Source organism: Melanotaenia boesemani, chromosome 4 (assembly GCF_017639745.1).
Source record: "Melanotaenia boesemani isolate fMelBoe1 chromosome 4, fMelBoe1.pri, whole genome shotgun sequence".
Taxonomy (NCBI): domain Eukaryota; kingdom Metazoa; phylum Chordata; class Actinopteri; order Atheriniformes; family Melanotaeniidae; genus Melanotaenia; species Melanotaenia boesemani.
The window spans coordinates 7,160,184-7,182,702 of NC_055685.1; positions in this window are offsets into that span (position 1 = coordinate 7,160,184).

Below are 22,519 nucleotides of genomic sequence, written 5' to 3' on the forward strand. Positions count from 1 at the left end.
ACCTCTCTCGCTTGCTTGCTCCACATTTTAGCAGATGTGTGCTCAAACAGGTGAGTCTGAGATCTTTCTTACCACTGCCCGAGGTAGTAAATACTGTCGTTGACCCACCCCCCTGGCTCATTGAGCCTGCCCTTTAAAATCACCGAGCAGGTGCCAGCAAAAGCTGGATCTTCTCCCAGAGAAGGGCGTGGACAGGACCGACACAGAAACAGCCCATTCTCATTAGAACACACTAGATCCACGTTTGAAATGACTGAAATTAAGGACCAAGCCTGAAATTGGGGTATTACACTTTGAAAACAATGTTGTTGGACCTTTGATACCCATATGAAATTTTTGAAAAAATTGTACAATATGAGCCCTTTAAATAATAACTGAAGAGAGTTCACTCATCTTGTTAACCTGCTGATGTCAGACGTTCTGTGGTTGTGACAAATTTTTAACTTAGTCTCCCATCTGTCATGCCTGCTGCTCCTCCACCAGTACGCTCATCTTCAGCCCACTGATCACCAGTCCTAAGACTACACTGCCCAGGATTCCTCTGTTCCCATCATTAGCCTGATGAGTCACACCTGTTCTCCCCTCTTCTTAAGCCTCCAGTACACCTCATATCATTGTATGGTATTGTTGCTACATCCGCTGGATAAGCTGGATTAAAACCTTTTCACATTTATGTCTGTGTCTGCCTTTCAGCCCATCCAAACTCACACCATCCAAGTACCTACAGATGTTATACAGCTAAGATTCCTGAGGTGTGAATGATGTATGCATATACAAAGAAATAATAAAGACTTACTGATAAAGACATTACTAATTTTCTAGGTCTGCATTAGTGTCCAGTTTAAAGGTAAAGATTACATATTTACCTTTTTAAAATGCTTTCATAAATCAGCAAACTGCTAAAATACCTGCAATTTTGTTTCACATTTTTAAAAAGTGCATCACGTATGGTTTGTATGCTGACTGTTAAGAGGGCCAAAACACACCAGCAGCATAATGAGCAGGGCACAGATTGGCTATAAATCAAATCCTTTGCCTCCACATTATCAGTCTCCCTCAGCAGAGGTTATATATTTTCTAGGCAGCAGGACATGGTTATTCTCCAGCCAGTGATGACATCCCTCTGTGCCCCCGCTGTCACCACTCAGTTGTAAAACCTCTGGTGCATGGACGGCACACAGATAGAAGTTCACACAAGAGGCTGTCAGGAATGTCAAGTTGCAGCGATGTGGCTGTGCATCTCATCTGCAGCTTTGAGACGAGCTCATGCCTCCTAATTGGAGAATTCTTCAGGGCTTGTCTCAAGCTTTATGTTGATGGCGAGCTGCAGAGGCTCAGCAATGACTGAAAATCAGGGTTTTAGTGTCAGAGCTAAAACTTGAGTTGAGCTGCTCCAGCAGTTTGGTTTTACTCAAAGAATTAATAGGTTTATTTAGACAAATTTTCAAAGTTTTTTCATATAAGATGCAGATTTTTTATGAGTAAATTTTAGGTAAATTTAGTTTTTCGGTGTTAGTCATAGATAAATAGCAGAAGTGTAAGGAAAACAGAGAGGGGAGAATAACTGACTGTGGGAAAAACTGATTTTTTTTCATTTATTTTTTTTTTTTTTTACCCCTTGCAATCAGGGCACTTCATGATATTTTCATGATCCAGAGAGGAATTAACCTCCCGCTTGTGGCAAAAATCATCTTCTGAAATCCACTAAAACCAAGTCTGCTGTTTTCTATTTAAAAAAAATGTCTTTATAATTAAGCAATGTATTGAAATTTCTCTCCTCCAGTAGCTGATTGTTGAAATTTATCAGCATAAAATAATTTTCCCTGACAACCAGATTCAACCCACTCTCACTCACTGACACTGTAATTGGTTGCTGGATTAATGACAATCCCTGTCTTCAAACTGAATAGTCAGCTAAGGGGTTAGTTTTCACTCAAGTTTGGAACAAAAAGATATCTGCTTAGCAAATTGGATACTTGGGAGACTCATCTCCCACCAATAAATCTGTCATAGGTTATATCGTTATAAAGGAAAGTAATGTTACTGATGATTCTTTAATATCGATGCAGTGGAGTTTTAGAAATTTACAGATTTTTGTTACATATATATATATATATATATATATATATATATATATATATACTACCGTTCAAAAGTTTGGGGTCACTTCCCTATTGAATCCCATGGCAAAGTGACCCCAAACTTTTGAACGGTAGTGTATATATAAACTCTTTCCCTCACCCAACCTCCCAAGCATCCCTGGGTGGGCTGGATGACTGTTCATTTCCAGCTCGGGTCCTCTACCAGAGTCCTGGGAGCTTGAGGGTCCTACACTGTATCTTGGCTGTTCCTAGGACTGCACTCTTCTGGATGAGGATGTCTGATGTTTCTCCAGGTATCTGTACACAGGTACTACTGTTGCCATCACCTTTCAGGCTTTCTCCAGCTCGTCCTTGAGTCTTTGGTATTTCTCCAGTTTCTTGCATCACTACGGCTTTCCTTTGCTGCTTGTCCATGATCACTATGTCTGGTTGGTTGGCCATCACCATTTTGTCGGTCAGTATCTGGAAATTCCACAAGAACTTAGCCCTCTCATTCTCCACCACCTTGGGAGGTGTTTTCCATTGTGACCTAGGGGTCTCCAGTCCATATTCTGCACAAATGTTTCTGTACACTATGCTGGCTACTTATGGCATTCCATATTTTTTTTGCCTGCCAGTATCATACACCGTGCTGTGAGGTGCTGAATTGTTTCAGGGGCCTCTTTGCACAGCCTCAATGTGGAGTCCTGCCTGGTGTGGTAAATCTGGGCCTCAATTTCCCTGGTACTCAAGGCTTGCTCCTGTGCTGCCATGATTAGCGCCTCTGTGCTGTCCTTCAGTCCAGCCCTCTCTAGACATTGGTAGGACTATATATATTTTAACAGTCAGCTAAATATGTAAACAATTAGGAAGAAAAGTTATTGAGGACAATTAGTGTAAGTAGTAATAGTGCAACTTAAAGCACGGTTGTTTCTCCTCAACCTGGACAGCAGGCCACACAGCCACCCACATGCTTCACGCCAACATGCTAAGCCCGTGCACGTCCCTTCAGGGAATACTTAGCTAGCTTTGTTTCCTCGGATCTCCTCGTTTTCACCACATCATCGTCAGCCGCTGTCTCTGCGTTGACTGCAGGTTTCCCCGTGCATCAGGTACTTCTGCACGATGCCAAGCTGGTTCTGCCACACCACAAACCCTCTGGAGCTCGTCCTCCCTTCCGGCTCTCCTGCTACAGCTATTCCTGGCTGTGCTGTTCATGGAGCTGCTCCTGTAACCCGGCACATTCCTGGCTCCAAACTAAGCTCCGTCTGTGCTGGGCTGTCCTGCTGTGTTGCTCTGCGCTGCTCACAGTTCTGCACTCTGTTCTCTGTCCTCTGTGTCCTCTCTATGTCCTCTCAGTGTCTCTACTGAGTCCTCCCTTTATCCTGCAGAGGGCCTGAATGCTCCCAGGTACAGTAATTCAGTACTGGAGTCCAACATAATCAACACACTCTGCAGTACAATGAGTTTCACATACACTGAACACAAAATACAAACCAAACTGTAACAAAACAACATAAATTCCTGCCTTTACCAAATCCCACTCGCTCACACGCCCCATTTCCCTGCAGGTGGTATGGAGTCGTCCGAATTTTCACACACCCATACATACGGCATAGCTGTTCCATGACCTCTGACTCAAAGGCACCCCCACTATCCATCAGGTACGTTCCAGGCTTCCAAACACCTGGAGGACATGCCTCCAGAGGGCCTTCACCGTCATTGCAGCTGACGGGTCCTTGGTCGGGACAGCCACTGCATACCTGGAAAACAGATCCGTCATGACCAATATATACAGGTGGGGATCCCCACCCCACCCTAAGGAAAGGTAATCAAATGCCAGAATCTCAAAAGGATAATGACTCACCACTGACCTTAGGTGCCCAAATCTCTAGGCCGCCCTTACCAGAATACACTGCTGACACTCAGTCGCCCAGTGCTGAGAATCCTTGGCCATACCTACCCAATACACACGGGTCCAGCTCTAGAGTCTGAGACCTTTTTGAAGAAACCTGTGTCTACACAGCAAGAGAAGGAGTTCAGCTGACGTAAGATGTCTCTCAGATCTTTGCTGTTAATAGGATTAAACTGTGTCATGATGTTTAAAATTGTTTTCAATGGACACAGTATATCTCTGGAACCTGCTGTTGATGAGCCAACTGCTTGTCTGATATTCTGGAGTTTTTCTGTGAAGAATTTGGCAAACTCATTGCAGGTCTTGGTGGAATAAAGATGACAATGACCTGTTGGGGGTTTGGGGGGATGAAGGTCCACCATCCTGAGTTCTTGGTGATGTTGAGGGGGTTGGGGGCAAATAAAGATCCTTCCTCTTGCCTCCACTCTGGTGTTCTTTCCGCACATCCATTGAACATCATTTACAGCAGAATCACCAATAATTAGATTTTCAGGCCCAACCTTTAGCTTTCCCTGTAACCTTTTCCTTTCTGACCTGTTTTCAGTCACAGTCGTGGGATATATGGTCACCTGATAAAGATCCCAAGTCCTCATTATTACATCAGGATGATCGTTGATGAAAATGTGGAGGAATCCACTGAAAAACTCCATAACAGCCACAACTGAAAGTACCAGCAGGACAGTGATTCAAAACATACCACCAAGGTAGTGAAAAAACAGTTCAGGACAATGATATCGATGTCCTGGAATAGTCAAGTCAGAGTCCTGACCTGAATCCTGTGGTGACACTTGAAGACCAGAGCGATGGCTAGCACACCCACCAACCTGACCCAGCTTGACGCTTTTGCCAAGGAAGAGTGGGCTAACATAGAATAGAATAGAAATACTTTATTAATCCCTTCGGAGATGTGCAGGAAGCTTGTGTACATGTACAATAATCGTCTAGAAGCACTTGTAAAAAACCACAGCTACTGACATTTTAAGAAAGCTATTGGACTCAGGAAACTGGGAGGATGAATAATTTTGAAAATGGCATTTTTAGACCATTTATGTGTAAAATACTCCTGAAATGAAGAATTTCACAAATTGTGTATTGTTGTTATTCTTTTACTTGTTGGTCACATATTACTCAGAAAAAAACTTGGCAAAATGCATTATGAATAATACATATGGTAGGTATGAGGACAAGTGATCTGTGTGCACTCATGACTAATAAGATTTAGTGCACAAAAAGAAAAAAAAAAATTATGTAAATATTTTCTTCTTTGGCTTCTGCAGTATCAGGCATTTTTTTTTTTTATTTTTAGCTTGTATTTGCATGTATTATTGCAAACAGTGGAGTTTGTCCAGGTGTGTTTGTGCATCAGCCCCATGGGGCGCGATGAACCCAGGTTACCATTGCTTCTCTGGAAATGACAACATGTGGCAGTGAGAAAATCTGTCACCATGGTGACAAGACTTGTCAGCCACATTTGTGCATGATGGATTTACTCATGGAAGCGCGACTATTTTCTGACTCTCATGATGTTTACCTGCTTCACCTGTTCCTATTATCAAGCCAGGCACCAAGAAACAGCATTGATTTCTTGAGTGTTGCATCTCTTCCCAGCATGAAGGAAAGGCATTTTTAACACAAACACCAGACATCAATCCTAAATATGCTGCCAGTAGGGAATGCTTTAAAAAAAGAAAACTTCTAAACCACCATAGAAGCAGATATTACCAACTATTCTCCACCACTTAATAATTGCTGTAGATGTAAGCATTGAATAAATTACTGTGTGAATTTTGAGCAAAATGAGCATCTTCCTCTCTGCATGAACCTCCCACTGGAGCTTCAGATAAAATCTCGCCTTAAGCATCAAGCAGTGAACAGGCAACCCTTAATCATTGATTAAGAACATTTACATCTCATTCATTTTAATTATTTTTTGTTCCTGAATCAGTGGGACTGCCAAAAAGGGCAGCAGGCAGGAGGCATGCTGCACTGGGTTATCTGGGTCAAGTTCACTTTGGGCTGAGGAAATTAAATTTTAATGCTGGGAAGAGGCAGCAAAGACAAAAAATAATAATAATAATAAAAAAAAAGCATATATATATATATATATATATATATATATATATATATTTGTCCTCAAAGAGAAAATCATTTGTGTTTGAAGAAAGAAAACTAGCATCTATTCTTCTGAGTCTGTGACATTACATAAAGGGAGAATACATCAGACCAGCCTGTGGATCTGAGCTCCAGCCTCACATGTGGTCGAGAATTGATTCTGAAACACTTTTGGTTTATAAAGTGCAGACAGGCTCAGAGCAAAATTACATTTTTGATCTGCTGCAATTTTATCAACCTTTCAATCTCCCACAGCGAAGCGCTCTTCAACTCAAACTTCTTTTAAATCCATTTTTTTAAATTTTCTTACCCAGCCAGATAAGAAAAAAAGCCTGATTTTTGTCAGGTACAGTAGATCAGGCTACAAAGAGATGTGTGTTTCACTGAGTTAATGTGATGCTTAAAGTGTGTTTATTCAGTCAGCTTTAACCCATTGAGTTTTAAAGTCTTTGGAGAATCAAAGAAACAAAAAGGAAAACAGACAAGAAAAATAGTCTTACATTGTAATTTCTTTGTTAAAGGCTTTTTTAATTGTTATTCTGGGACTTTAATTAATCCTCTAGACGTCTCAGAAAACTAACAGATAAAAGCATATTGGTAAGCCTTTCTACAAAGACACCCTGGAGCTGGTGCAGTGGTGGAGCTAAACTTTTATACATGGGGGGCTGGTGGGTGGGCAAGAATTTGTCAGGGAGGGCCATATGATTAGAAAAGAAATGATTGTGTTCCTTTCTGTAACACAGAAATTCACATACACTGCTGTGATAACTGTGGTCGCATTAGAGAGAAATGAGAAATTAAACATTTTTACATTAATAATCTTTCATCTTTATTAATTAAAGGTGTCATCACCTGGTCCTTACCCTTGTTGGCGACTCTGCTGTGATTCTGCTATAAGGGCCCAGACAGAAAAACTCAACCGTCTTCAAAAGAAAGGCTTTCAGGGAAGTTAACACTTCGGTCCAATACCAATACATGTTTTAACTTGAAAAAGTGCAATTTCCGGGTGATGACTCCTTTAAAGATTAAAATTCCAAGTAGAAATATTTGCAACAAGTTCAAAAAGATATATGGAGAGGTAAGTCGGTTGTTTTGGGGGTGCAGTTGTAGAGCTGGATGTCTGACCACAATAATGTGGATGGCTACAAACATGGTCAGAAATCTCTCCCTTTCTTATCATTCTTAGATTTTCCTATACAAAACAAGATTGTTTACAGGTTATTTTCCTCCACATTTCCATGCTGTAGCTTACTTTAAAATTAACCACCAACCTTGCTAGCCTCCTGCAGTGTTTGTGTTGTGCCGAAGAAAGCGTCTCTACCGAAGAAAGACCAGGAGAAACTCATCCACGCATTCATCCAGTAGGCTGGATTACTTGTAATGGTCTTTTAACATGATTTACTAAAAAGAGCATTAAACATCTGCAGCGTCATCCAAAATGTTGCTGTTAGAGTTTTAAAGGGATAGTGATTGTTCATGACATAGAGAGGTTAACTATGTCACAAGAAAATTAAAAAAAAAAACAGAGCCCCTCCCTCCAGATGCAGACTGTTACGAAGGACCTCTCACAGACAGATCAGGATTAAACAAGGATTTATTCACAAACGAAATCTTGACAAAGGAGCTTACGACTGGAGCAAACACTGGAGTCCAAGGATAAGTCAGGTGAGTCGGGACCAGGAAGGGGAAGGCATGAAAGTCCAGCTGAGTGGTAACAGGTCCCACGGGGGAATGAATGTGGAGCTGGAGTATACGGCCCAAGGATCTGATTAGCTGCCGGTGTGGGTGATTAGAATTCCGGGGATTTACTGCGATGATGTGTGTCAGGTGTGTCCATGGCAGAGTTCTGGTGCAACACAGACAGACAGGTCCTCACCAGAGCCCTTGATATACTGAGAGTCTCCCATGTACAAAAAATGGCGGCGCACTTCCAGGTTACTGGAGACGTTCAATAGCTCCAAACACTGGATCAGACTGCGGTCATTGCCAGTGCATTCTATTCATTTTCAGAGGTAAATTGATGCAATATCAGTCTTATAAGTCACGGAAATGCACATACATTGTGTCGGATGTCACAATGTATGTGCATTTCAAAAAATAATTGAATCTGTTCAATGTGATAAGTTTTTCTTTAAATGTATTTTGCCTTTGTATTTTATAGCTAATGGCCTTTTACCTCATGGCCTCCCAGATTTTTTGTTTAGTTCAAATTAGTGTGGTTATGTATTTATTTCAGAGTACTGATCAAGTGCATTGTTATTCATAGATTCATAGATTTTGTTGTTCAATATGACTTAGGTTAGTGGAAACTTATCTAAAAATAATAATAATAAAAAGGTATTGTTCTGTTACCTCTGTATACATAACTTACATTACACAGTTTCTCCTTGTTGCTTATTCATGCAGTTATATTATAATCTTTCCTGCAGATCATTACAAGCCACCTCTTCCTCCGTTCTCGGTCCCTCTGGAATCCATACATTGGGAAGCTCCTCTCAGACCGGTTGGAGCATCCAAATGCTGCACAGTTCACCATGACTGACTGTTTTCCTGCCTGTAAAATGTTATATATAACCATTAAATATAATAGAAAATCACAGCACAGATGACCTGTTAGGTAAGTATCCAGAGCCTACTGACTTTTCTCCATTAAATTTTATTTAAACTGTTTAAATATTTATTAAAACTACCTTGTCCACTTTTGCTTTCCATGTTCCATGCACCAATAGCTGACTAACAATCACCTAAATTTGATTCCTAATTACCTTATATTTCACCAATTCCCTGTGCATCTCTATTCACTCACTATCACTGCTTTATCTTCCCTCTTTACTTTTTGCATTACTTTTCACACATACTTGTTCACTTATTTGGTAACACTCAGTGATATTAGCTCATGTTCTACCCTTACAGCTGTTCTACATTTATGTTCTACATTTTTCTTCTTTTTTCTTATCTTTACCAGCAAGAAATTTAGGAACAAGGACTCCTGGTCACTTATAAATCCCTGGAATGAATATATTTTTTGATAAATTTAGTTGATTGCCATCGGAGAACTATGGAATGATGTCTCCTAAGCCTGCAGTATTAATGAGCTGCACTGAGTGTGAGCAACTTTCCTTGAGGATAACACAGCTTGAGAAGAGGATTGAAACACTGCAAGACATTCGTGTGAATGAAGAATTTATTGACTCTATTGTAGCTTCTGTACATGCTACTGAGTTGTCAAATGGATTGAGTCAAATCTTCATACGAGAAGGCATGTTGAATGTGGAGCCTCCCGCTACAGACCTGCTGATACACTTTCTTGGATGTGTTCAAATGACATTGGAATAGCTGAGGAAAATCCCAAACTGGACCATCAGACTGATCTCTCCTTCTGGAACAGTGTTGGTGCCAGACCAAAGTCATCAACCCCGGCCAGAACCTGGTCTGATGTTGTTCGTTGCAGAGGTAAATCCAGCAGGAAATTTAAAGCTCCAGCACTCACTCCACCACCTGAAGTCTCACTGCATAATAAATATGATGTGTTGACTCATATTAAAATGAATGATGATGAATGTAATGCAAGGGTATATAAAAACTCAAGAAATAGCCCTAAAACTCAGCCCAGGGCTAACCAGACCAGGAGGAGAGGCCAAAATTCCACAAACAGGAGGAATAGAGAAGCTATTGGGGCCTCCACACAAAAACAAATAGACACAATTCTGATTGGGACGGAAAATCTAACACTTTTTGATACATCAGTCAGGGAACTGACAGAGATGTTGCCGACCATTCTGTCTTCACATCCAGATGGTATAGAGATTATTGTCCACACAGGGTCTTTTGATATTCTGAGGAGGAAAACTGGCTCCGCTCTCGTGAAGAAAGACTTTTCTCTGCTGTTGGAGAGACTGTGTCAGTTTGGAGCACACCATGTCTACATTTCAGGACCCATTCCTTCAGCGGGTAAAGGAATTGAACTTTTCAGTAGACTTCTTGGCCTGAACACATGGTTATCAAATGCATGTATCGCCCATGGGATAAAGTTCATTGATAACTTCAATATCTTTTGGAACTGTAAGGAGCGATTCAGACCTGATGGTGTGCATCCAAATGTAACTGGATGCAGATTACTTGGTGCACACTTGCGTCATGCTGTTGGGACGGCAAACCCAAACATGAGCGTACAGATAAGAGCGAAGGACACAGAAGAGAAGCGATCAACTCCCAGCTCTCCCCCCTCACCAGACCCTCTTCTCCACATCACCCAAGGTCTTCAAAGGATGTCTCTATCCCGGTCTGAACCCCAGCGACCACCATCTACCAAGAAATACTGGGCTCCCCCTCCTCATCCTCCTCTTAGATCATCTGTCCTGGCAGAGCAGGGCACGGGTGTCATGATCTGTGGTGTAAGGCTCAGGTTTTCCAGCTGCCCTGAAAGCATCATCTCCTTCAGCTCATGATTAGGGCTGATGCGCTCCACCTGTTCCTAGCACTACTTATACTGGTCTGTGACATCCCTTCAGTGCCAGATCGTCTTGGTTCTTCCCTGCACGTATCCAGCCTGTATTATCCTGCCTGCCTGCCTGCCTGCCTGCCTGCCTGCCTGCCTGATGTCGACTTCGTACTTTGGACCTGGATTCTGACTCTGCCTGCCCCATGTCTGGTACTCTGCTTTGGTTGTTTTTTGGATCATCTGGCTCTTTGACCACTGGCTTGTTTAACAGGATTGGATTTCGGATCACGGACAAATCTTTCTGCCCCCAACGGGAACCTTCGGACACTGCCTCTGCGGTCTCCCCCTTATGGTGCTCCCGCCTGCAACCTGTACTCCTCCATTAACCTCTCCTCTGTTCAGCAGTTTTCCTCCCGTACCCCAGCAGTCTCCCTCCCTGCGGCCTTTCTCCAGTCACTGGATTCTACACTCTGCCCCACGTTGGATTACCCACTGCTGACATCTGTTCGGAGAAAGACCGGATTATTCACTCTGTACAATAAAGATCTTATACCTATCCCTGGGAAACTGAATATTTCTGAGTCCAACCATCTGAGACATGACAACGGGAGGATGTGCAGGAGGTTCACAGAGCAGCAGCAGAATTCACAACAAAGATGACATGCCATGATGCATTCAGGGTCCTTGCTGTAGTTTTGCTACTACTGACAGATGTTCTGAGATCAAGCTGGACCCAGTAGGATTCCTGTGTTAGTAAATAAGGAATCGAACATGGTCAGTTTGTGGGGTGAATGGATTTAATCTGTTAACTATACCTTGTATAAGTCAGAATACAAAGACCAGTGTAAACTTCATAAAGCTGCTGTACTTAATGTTAGCTCTCTGTCCAACTGTTAGTTACTGACTTCATCATTTCTCACAGTTTTTTTTATTTTATTTTTCTGACAGAAACATGGTTAACAGAAGACACAAGTGCTACAGTTCTTAATGAAACAGCACCCCCTCGTTTTAGTTTTATGAATAAATGTCGAATCGGGAGGAAAGGGGGAGGAGAAGCTGCCTTATTTAAAGATTCATTCCAGTGTACAGAGATTCATTTGCTGATTTTACTTCTTTTGAATATCTTAATTTTATTTTAAGGGGCATTCCTAAAATCCTATTTCTAATCATCTACAGACATCCAGGACACTGTGTAAATTTTATTGATGAATTTTCTGAATTATTGTCGGTTATCTCTACTGATTTTAACCATTTCATCTTAACTGGGGATTTTAACATTCACATACACTACCGTTCAAAAGTTTGGGGTCACTTCCCTATTGAATCCCATGGCAAAGTAACCCCAAACTTTTGAACGGTAGTGTAGATAACATGACGGATGGTAATGTCAAGGAATTTTCTTCCATATTGGACATGTTTGGTTTGTGGCAGCATGTAAAAGAACCGACCCACATTCGAGGTCACATTCTGGACCTGGTTATTTAAAAGGGTGTTGATATTTCTTCTGTTGCGGTCACTGACTCGGCCTTGTCTGACCATTTTTGTATTTTGTTTGATTTACTGATCACTCAGAATGTCCAACCAACCTGCTCCTCGGTTAGGAAGAGGTACATTAATGAAAGAACAAGTGCTAAGTTTCTGGAGGCCATAGCTATGTTACCAACAACCAGTGCAGAGTCAGTTGATGGACTCCTGGATCATTTCACTCTGAAAGTCTTGAATGTAATGGATGCTGTTGCACCGATAAGAATCAAGAGCCACTCGAACAAACAGAAAATACCATGAAGAAACACCACTGTGGTTACCAGCCTAAAAAGAGAAAGCAGAAAAACTGAGCGGAAATGGTGGAAAAATAAACTTTAAATTCACTATGAGCTGTACAAACAAAGCCTGCGTAACTATAACAATGAGCTGTGCAAGGCCAGAGAGCTGCATTTATCTGAAATGATTAACAGGAATGTCAACAATTCTCACACTCTGTTTGCTATGATTGAAAAACTTATAAATCCTCCTATTCAGATAAGCCCAGAGCTCCTTTCCACTGAGAAATGCAACCAATTTGCCAACATTTTTAGCCAAAAAAATTAAAACAATTACGCAAAATATTAATTCCACACAGTCACACAAGAAAAGTAGTCTGTGTCTAAAACCCGGAAATAATTCTGATGTCATGTCGCAATTTAAAATGGTTGATTTAAAAATCCTACAAGAAACAGTTTGGCATTTGAAATCAACAACATGCACTCTGGACATGATACCATCCGACTTTTTAAAAACAGTTTTTACCTCAGTAGAAAGTGATCTCCTACTGATAGTTAACAGCTCACTGGCATCAGGCATTTTTCCCAAGTCACTAAAGATAACTGCTATTAAGCCTCCTAAAGAAAAGGACTCTAGATGCCTCTATAATGAACAACTATAGACCTGTCTCTAACCTCTCTTTTATTTCCAAGATTATTGAGAAAGTTGTATTTCACCAGCTTAATGACTTTTTAAATGAAAGTGGAAATCTTGATAAATTTCAGTCCGGCTTCCGACCTCATCACAGCACTGAAACAGCTCTGGTCAAAGTGTTAAATGACATTAGGTTGAATACTGATTCTGGTCAAGTATCAGTCCTGGTTCTGTTGGATCTCAGTGCTGCGTTTGATACTGTAGATCACAGAATCCTGTTGCACAGGCTGGAAAACTGGGTTGGACTTTCTGGAGCGGTCCTTAACTGGTTCAGGTCCTATTTAGAAAGCCAGAGTTATTTTGTTACGATCGGCAGCTATGAATCCGAGCGAATGGCCATGACTTGTGGAGTCCCCCAGGGGTCAGTCCTTGGACCTCTTCTGTTCAACTTGTATAGGCTCCCTTTGGGTCAAATATTATAGAACTATAGCATTAATTAGTTATGCAGATGATACACAACTTTATGTGTCTCTGTCACCAGATGACTGCAGTCCAATAGACTTATTATGTCAGTGTCTGGAGCAAGTAAACACCTGGATGAAGGAGAATTTCCTACAATTAAATGAAGACAAAACTGAGATTATTCTGTTTGGTAGCAAAGAGAAGAGGGTCAGCATTGGTAAGCACCTGGAGACTTGGGCTCTTAAAATCACCAACCAAGTTCGTAACCTTGGAGTGTTGATAGACTCAGACCTGACTTTCAGCAGCCACATCAAAGCTTCACTAAGAAGCTTTTTACCAGCTCAGAAACATCAACAGAACTAAAAGTTTAGTCTCCCAGAAAGACCAAGAGAAACTCATCCATGCATTCATCTCTTGTTAGCTGGATTACTGTAATGGTTTTTTAACAGGACTTCCTAAAAAGAGCATTAAACATCTGCAGCTCATCCAAAACGCTGCTGCTAGAGTTTTAACCAGGACTAAGAGATCTGAACACATCACACCAGTTTTGAAATCTTTACACTGGCTTCCAGTCAGTCACAGAATAGATTTTAAAACCCTTCTGATCATTTACAAATCCCAGAATGGTTTAGGGCCAGAATACATCTGTGATATGTTCAGAGAATATAAACCTAGCAGAGCTCTTAGATCCAAAGACTCTGGAAAACTAGTCCAGACCAGAGTCCAGACTAAACATGGAGAAGCAGCATTTAGCTGTTATGCTGCAAACAACTGGAACAAACTGCCAGTGGAGATTAAACTTTCACCAAATGTAGACATTTTTAAATCTAGGTTAAAAACATTTATTTTCTCATGCGCCTATGCATGAAATCTGCATGTTAACTTTTTTAACTTATCTTGCTTTTAATAATTTTAATGTAATTTATTATTTTATTGTGATTATGTGTTGATGCCTTTTACTATTTCTAAATATCTGTAATGCTTTTCTTTTATGTAAAGCACTTTGAATGGTCCTGTACATGAAATGTGCTATACAAATAAACTGCCTTGCCTTGGCTTGCCTTCCCTAAAAGTGCCACCGGACTTTATTCTTTACCTGCTATCTCTTCATTTGGCAACAGACAGCAGCTCAAATCGTAGCAGCAACTTACAGCAATTTAATCATTTTAATGTAATTTAAATTTGTTGCTATTTGTTGCTGCCTTTTACTAGTTCTTATTATCTGTAATGCTTTTAATGTTTTATGTAAAGCACTTTGAATTGTCCTGACCCCTGCACATGAAATGTGCTATACAAATAAACTGCCTTGCATTGCCTTACCATGAAAAGCACTCCCCTGACATTGAGTACAGTTGAAGGTTGAAGCCACTCACCTGTGGATGGCATGTAAATGTGTATACAGGTCATATTCACTACCCTTCATCCTTATGGACAAGAACTAAGGCCTCTGCCCTTGTTGAGTATGTCGAGTATGGGAAGCGGGGAGGAGGATTTTGTGCATATGTGTGAATGTTAAGAATTACTGACAGTCAAATGTTTAAACACCAAGACACTGAAATTGTAAAATTCAATGACTATATTAAAATGATACATTATGCTGTTATGAACATAGCAAACACTCTATTTTATACTTTAATTATTTATATTACACATAGTTACATTACGCTTCTTATTACACTATCATTGCATTAACCTTATAACATACCACAGCTTCATTTGATTTTAATTAACAATATCACATTTCCTCCTGATGATCCTTGTGGCTATGTTGTCAGGAGCTTTATGCCCCTGGTAGGGTCACCTATGGCAAATAGGTGTCTAGGGGAGGGACCAGACAAAGTGTGGCTCAAAGCACACCTATGTTGGCAAAAAGCTATGGACAGAGGTTTCCCTTGCTAGGACATGGGTCACCAGGGTCCCCCTCTGGAGCCAGGCCTGGAGATGGGGCAGGGAGGTGAGCGCTTGGTGGCCGAGCAGGTCGGGCTCAGCTCAAAAGGGTGACATGCGTTAGTTAGTTTAGGCTGCTTTGAACTGTTTTCATGCATGCACTGTTGATGTGTCCTATGCCCACAGGGATCACTGAGAGGTGTGGACATCGGAGGGTTTTGAATAGAACTTCTGCAGACTTGCGTACTCTGTTGAACATGTTTCCTACTAGCAGCATAATGAATGACATAAAAGACAACTGGAGCTTTCTGGATTTATTTCTCACTGATTGTTTTATGAAGAATTTCCACAACAATATACTCGCTTTTGAACCTTGCTTGTGTACTGGCCTTGTTTCCCTAAGACTCCTCTTGAGGGCACATTAAGACTTTTTCCTCTAGTACTTACTCTGCGACTCAACTCTACTCAATTAAGATAGTTTTTCATTACAACTAAATATCACTTCAATGTGGTTTGGATCATTAGAGCAAGACAGCCCGGCTCGTGACATTTTCTGTACGTAACACAAACATGACAAAACAATGGAGGACATTGAGGTGATGATATGCAGAGATCCCCAGTCAATGTTTCCCTGCTTCAACACACCTGATTCAAATGAAATGGATCCAACAGATCTCATTGATTTGAGTCAGATGTCTTGTCGCAGAGAAACATCTAAAACCTGCAGAACACCAACCCTTGCAGACCAGGATTGGGGATCCCTGTCTACCCTCTGCACAGTCTATGGCTTTTTTTTAGTCTGCTGGTACCCACAAAACCCTAACAGCAACAGCATGAACCATTAATACAAGGCAGGATGGATCCATGCTTTCATGTTGTCACCACATACCACCTGATTGTGGAGCTTTAATGTAGCACCATTAGAGCAAGCAGCGTTTCTCCATCTTCTATTGTCCAATGTTGTTGAGTGTGTGTGAATTGTAGCCTCAGTTTCCTGTTCTTAGCTGACAGGAGGCTCCCGGTGTGGTCTTCTGCTGCCTTAGCCCATCCGCTTCAAGGCTGGACGCGTTGTGTGTTCAGAGATGCTGTTCTGCATATCTCCGTTGGAACCAGTGCTAGTTACCTCCGCAATGTATTTTGTGGCGCTGATTTGCCTGTTTCTCTGTCTGTTTGCAACTTAACTCAAAAGGTTAGGGAAATATTTTGATGATATTTTCAGGAAATCTCAGAAATGGAAGAAGGAACCACTGATTAGATTTTGGGGTGATCCAGGAATGTTTTTAAAGGATTCTTTACCATGGGGAGATAGGGATAATTTTCCCATTATAGCTTCTAACTCAAAAATAATTGCCCACACTCATTGGCAAAAAAAATAAATAAAATAAATAAACTAATAAAAAAATAGTTTTAGTTCCTCTTGCCTTTTATTCTTGAGTTCCTGGTTTTTCTCCAACCAGTCTGTCCATTCTCTTCTGACCTCAACAAGGTATTTTCATCCAGACAACCGCTACTCACTGGACATTTTCTCTTTTTCAGACCATTCTTTGTAAACCCTAGAGATGGTTGTGCGTGATTTTATTAATATAGGAATGCGTTTAAAGCATTTTGCATTTTGTGAATCTATTGATGATGGATCTGTATCTGTATCATGTATCTGTATCATATAACACTGTGTAGAGTCAAATAATGCTGCCCTGCTAGTCAGTTAGAAAAAAATTCAAGTCTTGTTCCAACATTCAGTTTCATCATCTTATTTAGAGGACCTGTAGACTAAACTGGTGGTTCAATTTATTTTTAAGATAAGCGGCTCTCCGTGACTGCCGTTACGGTTCATTTTTACATTCAAGATTTTTATTTTAATCTCTATTCTTGCACTCACTGTAAAAAAAAATAACCATAAGATTGACATACACCTGCACACAGTTTGTCCAGGTGATGTAACCTGTATGCAATGCTTTTGAATAGACGAACAGCTGCAGGGAGCTTTGGCCTGTAGACTGAAACTTATTTCACCTCTAACGCTGGAAGAGAAGAAACTAGAAGCCACATTTCTTTTCTAAACGAGCAAGCCGTGCATGAAACTGTGCACTTACAGTAAAAAAGAAGAAAACAGAAAATTTTACAAGCATAGTTTATTGATGTTCATTTTTCATTTTCACCAAGTCTGTGCAGGTAACAAGTCTGTGCAAACATGCTCAAAACACCACAAAGCCACTGCACTTGCTCCCACTGACAGTGCAGTATACAAGGACAGATGCATACAGTTGTCAAATACACAGAACCCTTCTTAGAGATATATTTTTTAAAAAAAATACAAAGTCCTAACTTTCTGAGTGATAGACAGAAACATTTCACAACAAAAACACACAGTTCCACGTATGCTGTGATGCCCTTATTTGCTGAAAAAGAATGATGCTGTGAAATGAATTTGTGAGCAAAGGAAAAGAAGTTTTCAGCTTCCAGTGATGTTTTACAGTGAGAAAACATTAAAATAAGTTCAGCTGGAGTATATCTGCATCTGAGGACATGCCCTACCAATATAAGTGTGTGAGAGAAGGAAGAGTGTGTGTTTATTGTGTGTTAAAGCAGCAGCATGGCATGTGTTAACAAATGGATTTAAAACACACGCCTTCTGGGGAAGTTTGACAAAAATACTCCTAAACTGTGACAGTTTGAGATCTGACTTTAGAAGAAAGCTGATGTTGGAAGTCAGGCAAAGAAAAGGGCAAATCTTTTATGACTGTAAACAGCTTTACTGCCTCCAGAGCTATTTGAGCTTAAGTGGGAATGGTTTCTTCTGAGGTTTATTTGACTGACTGGTGTATTTTTATCCACTTGTCTGACTTAGCTTCACCAGTTCAGCTTGAAAAGACGTTAACGAGAGCCTTTTAACTTGTACAGCAGTTTGACACTGAAGTCAGGGCAGGTTGTAATTCTTAACTCAAGATCACCAAGTTACAGATATTATCAAACATGTTAGCATCCATGTTTTGTAGACAAAAAGTCTAAATAGGAGTTTGTAGGAGTGATGGTGGATTAATCCAGACAACTTTCACCATCATCTAGTACAAATGGAGCAATAAAGGTCCACAGCATCAGTTGTACAGGGGCTCTTCAGGTCTGACTAAAACAGGAATATATCAATTTTGCAATAGTTTTTAAAATGAAATATTTCTATATTAGTTTTTGTAAGTATGAGGTAGTACAGACAGTTACAAGTCCAGAATTAAAGGATGGAGGATGTAATGGAGAAATGACTCAAACACCAGATCTTTACCTTCTCTGTTTAAGACACACTCACCACAGAGGCTGCAGAGGCCTGTACTACGAAGCAGGATTAACATGCCTGGGATATCTCTCCATTTCCTGGGCTGACTTATCCAGACGTTCGCAATCCTGATAAGCGGTACGAGCTGCTTATCAACTCACAAATTCAACCAGGGTTTTCCAATTTTAATCAGTGCATGCTCACATAAAAGGGGTGGTGTCCGCAGTGTCTGACCAATCGCAGACATGACGTAACCCTGCAGAGCAGCCTACTTCACCACGGAGGAGCAATTATTCATCAAAACTAAGAAGAATTTAAACACACGCTCCTGGCCTAAAGCAATACTGTTGCCACAGCAACAGGCATGATGGAATGCTGGCAGAAAATTGCCAGCTTGTTAGATTTTATCTTATACCATGTGTGACCATCATAACCTCATTATTTCAGACTTGGGAACAAGTTAAGAACAAATGCAACAACATACTTCAAAGCGGTCAGTGACAAGGCTTCATCAAAAGGACGCATCTGTCCCTAAAGACTTTTTTGTCCTAAGCGCTCCTCTCACGAGCCGTGCACCAATGGGGAAACGATGTTCTAAGAATGGACAGAACATTTTCCAAGAGAACTAACTGGTTGTGAGGTGCTGCTTTTAAACTTCCAGAACATAACCTGCTCCGTAGCAGGTTAGCTGTTCAGCTTAAGTTACCAAGCTGATTTACCCTGGTAAGAAGTGAACCAGCGTCGTAGGACAGAAAGCCCAGGGTTAACCCTGAAGTTACCTTGATAAGAGAAAATCAAGCTTTGTAGTACAGACCTCAGGTCTGTACTGGTGCTGTGGGTCTACAGCTGCATTCAGCAAGGCAGCCTATTTTAATACAGTTGGCTTATAAAAAGACAACTGAAGGGAGGGAAGGCAGTTAATTGAATAAGATGACATTATAGGATTAGAGACGTCACTGTTCCGTAGCAGATCGGGTCAGGTTCAGCCTGATGATGAATGGATGCTTTTGTAGGTTGCTGAGTGCAGATGGCTGGGTTGGTGTAAATATAAACCTTTTAAAACCTAAGGTCACCCAGATGTTGCCAAACTGGGCCAAAATGTTACGGTTTCCAGTCTGGCTCCCTGGCCCGTGCCAGATTCTGATTGCTCGTCATTTTTGCTGTCCTGTGTGAAACCTGGCTCTGACCCCAGACTATTTGGCTCTGGATCATTTGTTCCTGTCTGTTCTGGATTCTGGACCTGGTTAGGTTTAACAGAATAGGGATCTGGATCTTGTCTTGGATTCAAAGCTCTGTTCTGACTTCTTGGATACTGTTGACTTTTTCATCTACGTTCATTACCCCTACATCAGTCATTACTTTGTGTAACCTCTGCAAGCTTATTTCCCTCAGTTCTCCCTGCCATCTGACCAAACTTTACCCATCATTCCTTGTGCCTGCTCACCTCTGGACCCTGGCTCAGCTACTTAGCTGCTCTGGCTACAAATATCACCACCCAGTTATTGTTACATATCTTGAGAATTTTTCCTTTACTTTAACTCAAAGTATTCAGAAAGGCCTTCTGGTAGCAGAAATATACTAACTTAATTATTTATGAGTTGCAGCTTAAAAATAGGCACATGACTCAAAGTGTTAAAACAAACTAATTTGAACCTTACACTGATGTTAGGCAACAAGTCTACTTTTTTTTTATTCTGTTACCATGGTAACAACCAACATCCACTTTTTTGTTTTCCATTGTAATTTAGTTTAGTTCATGTTCAGTTACTGTGAACTTCTTTGTTTATTATAGTGCTTATATTACTACTAGACCTAACGTTTAACCAGTTTAATACTCAGCTAGTGTTTGTTACTTTCTGTAACAAAACTACCTAATTTGATTTTTTTTTAAAGTCTTAGTTCAAGAAAAGTGTTCACTCAGTCTCATTTCAGGTTAATAGAGTAAACTTCATCTTGAGTCTTTCCATGAAGGATTTCTTTATGCCCAACTGAACGTTTGCTTAATACGGAAGCGTGGAGCTGTCACCCAAATAAAAAGAAAATTGGACCTTATCACGTTTTAGCGTGATATGTTTATTGTAAAAACGTAAAACGTATCAGGTTTCACGTTTTTACAATAAAGTATCACGTTATAACGTGATACGTTTTACATTTTTACAATAAACATATCAAGTTATAACATGATAAGGTCCAATTTTTTTTTCATTTGGGTGACAGCGCCACACTTCCGTTGCTTTAAACCCAAATGAAAAGACACAATATTTAATAATTTACCAGTTTGGTCTGAGGCTGTACTTCTCAAACTTGGGGAAAGATAAAAAATCATTAAAAGGGAAACACATGGAGTGTGATGTTGAGGAAAAGAGACATGCACCACATATTTAGACTCACTCTGTTATCTAATAATATTTTAACTGCCTTTACTACTGGAGTGGAGCAATTGTTGATGTTATTAGTACCATTTTTTTGCCAATTTCCATGACAAATTAAATTTTACAGTCTGCTGTGAAAATTGTTTTCGAATGTGATTCAATTTCTCTTGTAATGTTAGCCTGGCCAACAAGGAGTCTAGATTAATTTAGGCAACAAAGCCCATGAAGGCAGAGATGGATGGAGATTTGGAGGAGAAAAGGAAATAATTTATTGCAAATTCCATGAAAATAATGCTAACAATGTGAAAAAAAAGCATATTTCAAAAACTTAAAATATGCTTCCAAGATTTTGCTCTTGCTAAGATATAAGATTTTATGTATTTTCCTCATAATTTTATCTTCCTTTTCGTCTTGTTCAAAAGTCAATCGAATGCCAATGGGTTGTGCATTTCCCCAGCTTCTTATTGAAATCATAACGGTGAAATTTTTAGAAAGTCCTGGTCTAATTGATCAATGTTTTTATCTCTGAGATTAATTTCTAACTGTCAGACATTTCTGCAAAGCACTATTAATAGCTCTAAAACCACCCAGTCATAACAGTTTTGTTGCATTTAAAACATAAGCAATAGGAAGTTAAAGTAGATGAATGACTCAATGAGGAGGAGAGGAGACTCATTACTTCTTTATTAATGCCAGATGCTGCTGCCAACAGGGGTCAGATAGGAAATACAGGACGTCACCGGAGCAGATGCAACTGGAGATTGCATCAAATGTCCATCCTAAACAGATTTGCTGGGTATGTTTGGGAATTGACGAGAGCATGATTTGCAGATGGGGATTGCTGCAAGAGTGCACGCAGTACATGCACACTGAGGTTAAGTAAGGTAAAAAAAAAATAATTTCATGTGCTAGACTTGTCAGGAATCTAAAGAAGTGAACTGTGGGTTTCATGGGCTGCCAGGGTGGGTTTCTGAAGCCCTTAATGTAGCCTTTAAAGCATCACATCTCTAACTGAGTTTTAAAGAAGTAAACTGTGTGGCAGTCCTGTAAATATTAGCATTGGAGACGTCTTATAGTATCCCTGTTTCTGTGTGTGTGTGTGTGTGTGGTTGCTGATATTCTCCACCTCACTTTCATAATGTAAACATGTAAGTGATTGTGTGATGAAATGATGAGCATGAAAGAAAGCGCTGCTGTTAGCCAAGACTTTCAGCAAAGCAAAAGACAAAAGAAAAACGGCCCTCTTCAACATGTCGATACATCAGCATGTCAATGAGTTGTAAACAAAGGCAGAAGAGTATGCACTTTTCCCACTGTATACTTATACAGACAACATCTCAGTTAAGTTAAACAAGACATTAAATATAGAGAGAAAAAAGGGGGGCAGCTCCCCTAAACATGAGGATATACTGTAGTTGGACACGGAGAGGATCTATTAACAGTCAGCAGCTCCATGGTCACATAGCCAGGGCTTCAACCTCTAATGGCCCCCTCATAGCTTTAAAAGTCTAAACTATTCCTCCATCTTTCCATATATAATGAGGTGTATTCATATGTGCAGACTAGGAAAGACTACCCTCCGGTTTT